At 39.8% G+C, this 8,619-nt stretch overlaps 1 long non-coding RNA gene across 1 annotated transcript in view; it reads left to right on the top strand.

The window, feature by feature from the left end:
- Positions 1-7,318, top strand: part of LOC110292185 — an 8,629-nt gene extending 1,311 nt beyond the window's left edge. The window contains exon 3 of the long non-coding RNA XR_002377687.2: positions 7,204-7,318. This is a non-coding gene — a long non-coding RNA (uncharacterized LOC110292185). The remainder of the gene's footprint in view (positions 1-7,203) is intronic.
- The last annotated feature ends 1,301 nt before the right edge of the window (positions 7,319-8,619 follow it).

Raw genomic sequence — 8,619 nt, 5'->3', positions numbered from 1 at the left:
TACTCTCTGCAGGCAAGCTCTCCTTTTGCAGGGAAGGTGCCCAGATATCTGGTGTTCGAACCTGCCTCCTGGCAGAAGTTGTGTTCCACTCACCAGAGGTCTTAAGATCCTGTGGAGGGTCCTGTGGGGACCTCGGGGGTGTCCAGAAACTCCGCACTCAAGGAACCCTGGTGCTGGCATGGACCGGAAGGGACTTGTGACCCTGATCAGGCCGGGTTTTCTGCTTCCCTAATTAATGCAGTCTCAGGTCCCGCGCAATTTGATTGGATCAGATGCTGTGTTCCACTCACCAGAGATCTTAAGATCCCATGGGAGATCCTGTGGGGGTCCTTGAGGGGGCCCAGAGACTCTGTGGGCAAGGAACCCTGGTGCTGGCGTGGACCAGAAGGGACTTGTCTACTTATTTCTGAAGTCTAAAATTGATAGACTATTTCACTTGTCTTTCAGATACTTTTATTTTTATTAATAGGTGCATAGGCTAATTTCTAGCCTCACTACCCTAGGGAATAAATAAATTTTCAGAGTTGGAGACTGAAGAACTGAGTTCTTTGATAAATGAGTGTACTCTGTTGGATTGTTAAACTCAGGAGTTAATGTTATGAGTAAAGGGGAGAGGAGCAGGTCACCTGAATGTTCAAATGTGCTTTTCTAAGATGAGCTCCCTGTCACTCAGTGCTAAGCACCTCAAAGCTGAACATGGTGGTTTGAATGAGAACGTCTCCCACAGTCTTAAATATTTGAATTCGTCATCCCCCATTGGTTGCATTATTAGGAGGCTTTAAAGGTGTGGCCTTGGTGGAGAAGTATGTCACCCGGGATGGGCTTTGAGGTTCCAAAGTCTCATGCTCTTCCCACTTCTGCTCTCTGTGCTAGAGTATCTGATGTGAGCTGTCAGCATCAGTCTCCAGCCACTGTGTGTGCTACCTGTTGCCACACTGACCCTGCCGTTATGGACCCCAACTCTCTGGGTCCTTAAACCAAAATAAAATTGTTTCTCCCATAAGTTGCCTTGGTCATGGTGTTTTATTACAGAAAGAGGAAAGTAATGAACACATTGATTCCAAGCATTTTATTGGCCACTGGTTTCCCCAATGCTTTCTTTGCCTCCTCATCGCCTTTCATCCTTCCCTTCTCTTCCCTTCCCCTTCTATTTATGCTTCATTTATTGACATCCATTACCTATGAAATGTGCAGAATCCCAAGATGCCTACTTGGCTTATGAACCTAGGCCCCCAAAAGGAAATCTGACAGAACAGCGTGTTTAAAATTATGTTTGGATCACAGATTCTTTTTGAGAGTTGTTAATGGTGGTGAATTCTCTTGTCAGAAAAAATGCATGCAATTCTGATAGACAGCCCTTGAAATTCACCAATGAATGTTAGACTAGAAATCTATACCTTGAAGTACAGAGAAAATAAAATTAGATCTTGGCAGCATAGCCATTCTGTTTAGGTGATCAAGGGCAGTATTTTATGCCAAACATCAACAAATGAAATCTCTCTACCAGTTTGCTTAGATTGATATTACACTATATTATAGCCTGGGTGACAGAGACATCAGAAATGTGCTTTTCTCAGGCTGGAGGTTGGGAGTTGAAATTGAAGTACCATCATGTGTGGGTTCTGGTGAGAGTCTCTTTCTTACTTGTAAAAGCTAGTTTTCTTGACCCGTATTCATATGGTGGAGGGGATAGCTTGACCACACATTCTCTAATTCTTTATATAGGGACAATAATCTGATTATGAGGGCACTACTCTCATGATCTTATCTAACTCCCAAGCCTTCTAAATACCATCACATGAGTGCTAGTCATTCAAAACATGAAATAGGTGTTGAGGTGTATATGGGGGAAGGCACAGTTCTGTCCACTACAGCTTCCTTGGGGATTATGTCTGCCCAGACTCACAGAAATAGTGACTAGGGTTTCCTTAGCAATAGAAAACCCATAGTAGGTTATAAACACAAGCTATTGATGCTTCAGGGTGGTGTCATGAAATTATATGGAAACATGTTTAGTGATTCTTGTGGCAAAATGGTATAAATATTACTGTTATTGTTATAACAAATCAATACAAATTAATCAAAACAAATATCAATAATGAAAAGCATAGACTAATTATGTAATAAGGGAGGAAGAGAGGAATGAGGAAAGGAAAAGAAGAGAGGGGAAAGGAGAGCAAGAGAGAGATCAATAGAGAAAGTCAGAGAGAGAGAGAGAGAGAGAGAGAGAGAGAATGAATATGCACAGCCATTATCTTACCAGGTAAGACAAGCACTCATTGCAGAACATGCTCCTGTGATATTTTTTAACCTCTTGCATAAATGCATGTTTTTGAATTTCAAAAACAATTTCAGCATTTATTCTTTTATACTATTAGTTCATTGAGAGTTTTGTACATGTATTTTGATCACCTCTTCCTCTAATTTCTCATTTGGATGTTGAGTTATCCACTCATCCTCTTGTTTTTTTTAAACAAATATTTATTGATCACCTACCATGTGTGATGGCTGCAAAGAGGAAGAGGGGCAGGGTGACTGAAGGCTAATGATGACAGCTCCAGCTGGCTTCAGAGGCAGACAAGAGTATTAACAACTCTCACAAGCTCAGTACGGTGGCTCAGGTCCATAATCCCAACCCCTTTGGGACCGAAGCAGAAGGATTGGTGAAAGTTTGAGTTCAGCCTGGGCTACATAGTGAGTTCAAGGCCAGTGTCCCAATCCTGCCTTGACCAAACAAAATCAAACAAACAAAAAGCAGAGCGGTGATTGGGGCTGGAATCAAGGATGGCCACAGTGGGATTTTTGATGGGGTTTTGTTGTAGGAAGCTGCTGAGGTTTTAGACTGTGTTCAAACAATGAAAACTCAGCCTCATCCTCTGCCACCAATGCCTCTTTTCGTATGGAGTCCCACTGGATAGGCAGGGCCATGTTAGATCCCAGGGGTGTGGATGTGCAGAAAAAAATGGGGGACATGGACTAAGAGGGTGTACAGATTCCGAAGAATACTGAGGAAAACCTAGAGGATATCATTGAGCAGAAACAATCTTTGCTCCTTTTTGAGAATTAAGAAGTTTGTTAGACCAGAGGCAAACAACACAGAAATGATAACATGCAGTGGTATGGGAAAAGAAAGAAAATGGTTATATTCCGGAAACACCAAGGTGTTCTATAGTTACTGCTGCTGCTGCTGCTGTGTGTGTGTGTGTGTGTGTGCGCGTGTGCGCGCGCGCGCGTGCATGCACATAAGTAGACCAGTGAGCCAGATCTGCTTAATAATGCAACCCAGGACTAAGGTTTGATGGGAAGTGTGCACTTTACCATTTTTTATTCTCCTTTTTAGATGAATAATGTTAATAGTCTCATAGTCAATCCTTTATTCACAGTCAAATTGCAATTACAAGAATAGCCTGACTTAAAATGCCATCACATTGGCTTCTCTCCCACCCATCTCCTTTTCTGGACAACTGAATTTTCAGACATTAATATGAGCCAGTGACTGAAAAAAATTCCCTCTGTCAACCTGTTTATCTTGTTAGTGCCACGAATAATCAAATTCAATTGGATTAACTAAGCTGCAACACACTGTCAAAAGCCATTAGCAGTGTAAGAGCCTCAGGCCATGAAGAACTCTTCCTGTGTATCTTTAAGAGTTTTTCTCATGAAAGGAGAAGCTCAAAATAAAGGAAACAATATGTTTCATTTACAAGCTCAGAGTCCTTCAGGGTTAGGGTCAGCCTACTAACTATGGTTTAATTATTTTCTTCTCTTCCTTGAAGTTAGGGGCATCATTTTCTACTTAATTTTTCAAGTACAACGTTTTCTTGTTGAGATTAAAAATCATGCTGTATCATACAGTTTATTTTTCAAGGGGATGGAATGAGGAACCACGGTAAAAACTAATAGGCGAATCAGTACAGAATGCTCCCCTCTGCCATTTGAGAGAGATTTTGCCCTCTCCCTGGAGCCTCTGTGATAGTTTTTTTCAGGTTCAATGGCATCACACAGTTGCCAGTTTCCCGAAGTTTCTCAGTTAAAATGGTCGTCTACTGAAATTAACAAGGTGCCAATGACTCATGGGATTGTCAGGAGTAGAAAACATTGGAAGAACTAAAACAGAAAGAAACAAACAGACCACCCCCAACCCTTGCCACATCCCAAACAAAACATCTCTTGGTGAGACACAAATTGACCTGCACTTAAACAATTTCATGCTACTTGCAGCTGACTCTTTTCCTCTAAAGAAGGAAGTTGCAAACTAAAGAGACATATGATACCTTCTTATTTAACAACTTCTAGAATGCCAAGAGAATAGAGATTATCCCACCTGATGTATTCTCCATATGTGGACTGTCCCTGTTGAAATGGTCAACCAAGCTGGATACACAAGATACAGAAGCTCATATATCAATACGTACCCTTTTCCTTTGCACATAATTATCTCAGTCATGTGGTATCCATGGATGGAAGTGAGTGGGATGAAAACAGGGAAAGAAAGGGGAGGGGCTTAGTGCTTCCTATCTCTCCATTCTCACAAAAGGCTAGAGGACCACACTGACTGTGCCTAGGCACACCAGGAGTTCCTATGCCTAGGCACACCAGGAGTTCCTATGCCTCAGGGCTTCTGATTCTTCCAAGTGAAGTCGGTAGAAGGGCATGAGGTCTGGTTTTAAGAGAGTCATCTTACAGTCAAGATTTAGATAAATCCTTTAGGTTTAATCTTGATCTCTGTTTATAAAATGTACCGTGTTCTTCAGTGGCTAGCTTAGAGAGTTCTGTTTGCTACAAGCACTACCAAGGGTCCTTAAACATTACTTATGTGTTTCCCAGGAGATAATGCCTTAACACATTTAGTGTAGGTACAGAGGAAATAGATGGCAGGTAATCCAGGTTACATTATGGGAGCCACCCTGAATGTCCCTGATTATCTTCTCTGCCACGAGTTTATGATGACATCTGGGAATGTCTTAGACCTGGTTTCCCAACTTAAATACCCAGAATGATCTTTTATCTCTGGGTTTATGAACAAAATCGAGGACTTACTGAAATAACTGAAGGTATGCATTGGAGTGAAACCCGAGTTCCCACTATCTTAAGCACAATGACTTTTACAAATTTCAAGTAAAAACTTTTAGAATTTCTTTAAAAGTTTTACTCTTTCTTTCTAATTGGTGGATTAATAAATGACGTTTAGTAGTATCTTGTTCGGTGGTATTTTGTTTTCTTTTCATTTAAAAATCCACGTCCCCAAATTTTTCATCTGTATGACCCTTACTATCACCAATTGACCTTCACTAAGATGGTCAATTCTTTGTATGTTGGTTTCATTAATGACAAAAACCTTTGGTCACTGAAGGATTTTATTATGGTCTTTACGAAGTGTATTTAAAGAAAGGGACAGGCCATCACTCTGTTGGTCTCTGTGCTATCCAGAATGACTGGTCTGGCTTACTCTTAGATGGCCCTGATGGGTACATCTTTCATGTAAGAGCCAGGGAACATTATTAAAAATTTCCCTTGTATGGTGGAGGAATAACTGTGTTTGAATTGAATGGATCTTCCACCTGGTGGAAGCTTAAAGGCTGAGATATAGCCTGTGTAAACACAATGAAGTTTCCTCTCTGGCTGTTTTGGAGGCTCTGGGAATATCTGAAACATTCTAAAATATGCTCCAAGTGTGTGTGTGTGTGTGTGTGTGTGTGTGTGTGTGTGTGTGTGTGTGTGTGTTTTAAAAACAAGGAATAGTTTAATAACCACATTTTGGTATTTCAAGAAGAAATAACTTATGTAATCAAACAATCTTCAAGAATCAACAAACAGAAATGTATTGAATATCTACAGTGTACATGTTGGCCTGCCTATATTCTATAAGTAATTTGTTATCTGGTGTCATCTGTGATGTAGAGTGACTTTCACATATTTAAAAACATACTACAAAATGCTTATGGCTCCTGTTCTGGCAGGTAAGTGTGGCACAGTAAAGAAGCATGTGGCACTTTGAGAATAAATTGTGAGTGACTGTGTGTGAGGTGTGTACACACTGAGCACCAGGGTCTTCAGGTTCCCTCGGCTTTACAAATTTGGCAAATTGTTTTCTGATCCAAAGCCCCATTTTCTTAGAATATGAACACCCATAACTGTACATTCCTTCTGTGCATTTCTGATATGTCAATCTTAAAAAAATATTCTCATCCTAGGACCTCTCATGAGGACCCGAGCACCATCCTTTTGAAATGAAACCATGCAGAGTGTAGTGTTCCCCTCACTCCCTCCTCTCTGGGAACGAGGAGACTAACTGGGTAGCAATTAAACACACAGATGACTTAATCACAGAGACAAGCATTTGCAAACTCAGTGCGCTTTAGCCTCACCAACGCCACCCCTCCAGCCACAACCTCTGGAACTCTTCCAGCTGTTCATCGCAGCCCTCAAAGGTCTTTTGTTGTAATCCATTTGGATTGGGCTGCACTCTGACCTCTCTCCCATACTGTAGTAGCTTCAAATGAAGTTTTCCTGGCTGATTGTACTGTCTATGATGTACGTTCACCAACGTTCATAGAGTTTACCTAGACCTTTTCATTGAAAGCCTCTCACAGAAAAAAAAAAAAAAGAAATGCTTCTTCATGTTAGCCTTTAAATAATTCATGTATGTGCTGTGGAATGCTTGTTGTATGAGGCTGCACACTGCTACCTTAGTGACTTGTAATTTTAGTATTGCTTTTTAAAAAAATCCTACCTTCCTGTTTTATTTATTTGCTTTGTAGTAGTTATCACTACCAGACATCTTGTTGCTTTGAATCTTCTTTGCCCAGAATGAAAGCCCAGCAGATCAGGGATTTTTATGATCTTCATTCTCTTCTGTCTTCTGTGGCTGTCTCGTGGAGTATTTGTTCAATGGCTTGAACAAAGGAAGGATTAGTTTTTACCATTTTACTACTGTTATTATTAGCATCTTACTATTGTTATCCTTAGTGTTAGGTTGTGCATTATTGATTTAATTAGACCTTCTAAAAGCTGACTCAAGTTGAGTAGGAATGGCGTAGATTGCTTCACAGAGAGTGGTTTCAAGGGTCATTTTATATAATCGTAAACTAATATGTTGTCATCTGGCTGTTGTGAGAAAAATATACATGAATTGCTAGAATATTGCTGAAGATGCTGTTTACATCTTTGTGCAAACCAATGCAGAAATTTATCTCTGTTCAGTTGCAGTGACATCCGGACAATTGGCTGATTTTTCAACTTGTGGATCCTGGACAAACACCAGTGGGTGGAGTCTCTTCCTTCTTGTTGGCTATCCTAAACCTCTGTGTTGTGTAGTCCTGTTTGCTTAGACCTGCTTGCTTTGTAGCTTTTCCTTTGTTTATTTTTGTTGTTGAGCTGCAAGCTCATGTTGACTTACATTTCATGGCCTTCAAGACTCCTGCATCCTTTATTAGTGATGTAAAAACTGCTAAAAATTTAATAAATAAAGTTAGCAAATTCTTTGTTATTAACAGCAGTTTATAGAGACTGTGACGGCCATTCAATATTTTGAAATACTTTCTTAAAGCATTGTGTTAAGTGAAATATCAGACACAGAAACATCAATGTACTCGATTATGTGTTTCGACTTCATGGAAGCATAGGATAGTATTTAGCAGAATCTGGGAAATGTTCTGGAGAGTAGGGATGGAGAGAAGATGCCCATTGGGTACCAGGATATGGCAAAGAAAGAAGAAAAACTTCTAATGTCCTAAAGCAGAGTAAGATGACTATAATTAATAACATTTGAATAATATTTCCAGATAACTAGTACAGAGGATTTTGAATGCTCTCTATAAGAAGAAATGAAAAATATCTTAGGTAACATAAGAAACACCCATAATTAAGTCTATATTTCTGTGAGGTGTCACATATCCTGTAAATAGATAAAATTACTATATATACATCCATTAAAATTTTCTGGAAGAAAAGAATTTTTCTAAATATGGTTTGTTTGGATCTTCCAAAATTGCTCATTAATTTTCTAGCTAGAAAAACCAGAGCACAGAGTGTTCACATTTATCTCAATTTAAATGACTAGCTTTGGTGATGGTATAGTGATTAGCATAGCTGTCTTCCAAATTTAAAGAGCTGACTGAATTTAGGAGCCAGATAGAAACTCAGTTTTCAAATTCTTCCTCTAAAGTTACCATCTCTAGCTGACCTTCCTTTACTTAATTTAAACTTCTAATAAAAGACACATTTATTATAATATGTCTAGCTCATCAGCACATTCCTACCAATGGAATTACACCATAGATAAGCATTAAACTTAGGAGCATACTTGATATTCAAATGTAACTGCAGAAACAAAGCAAGACAGACTCACTCTGGAGTAAGACCTTCAATGCTAAAATTCTAGACTTAGCCATTTCTATCTGTAGGACTTGTCAATCATGCCTAGAACGCCTGTGCCCCATTTCTTCACGTTATGAAAGAAATGGGGGCATCTGTATCATTAGGCTGTTCTGAGAAACTGGTGAGATATAACATTTAGAGCCAGCAGTGAGTAATTGTTAGGTGTTCTCTTAGACCAGGTTCCAGGGAAGTGAGCTCAGGAACAGATGTGCTAAAACCAAACCTGCCATTTATACCCTC

Source organism: Mus caroli, chromosome 4 (genome assembly GCF_900094665.2).
Source record: "Mus caroli chromosome 4, CAROLI_EIJ_v1.1, whole genome shotgun sequence".
NCBI lineage: Eukaryota > Metazoa > Chordata > Mammalia > Rodentia > Muridae > Mus > Mus caroli.
The sequence above is the reverse complement of the archived record's forward strand: the minus strand, read 5'-3'. Positions and strand labels throughout refer to the sequence as shown.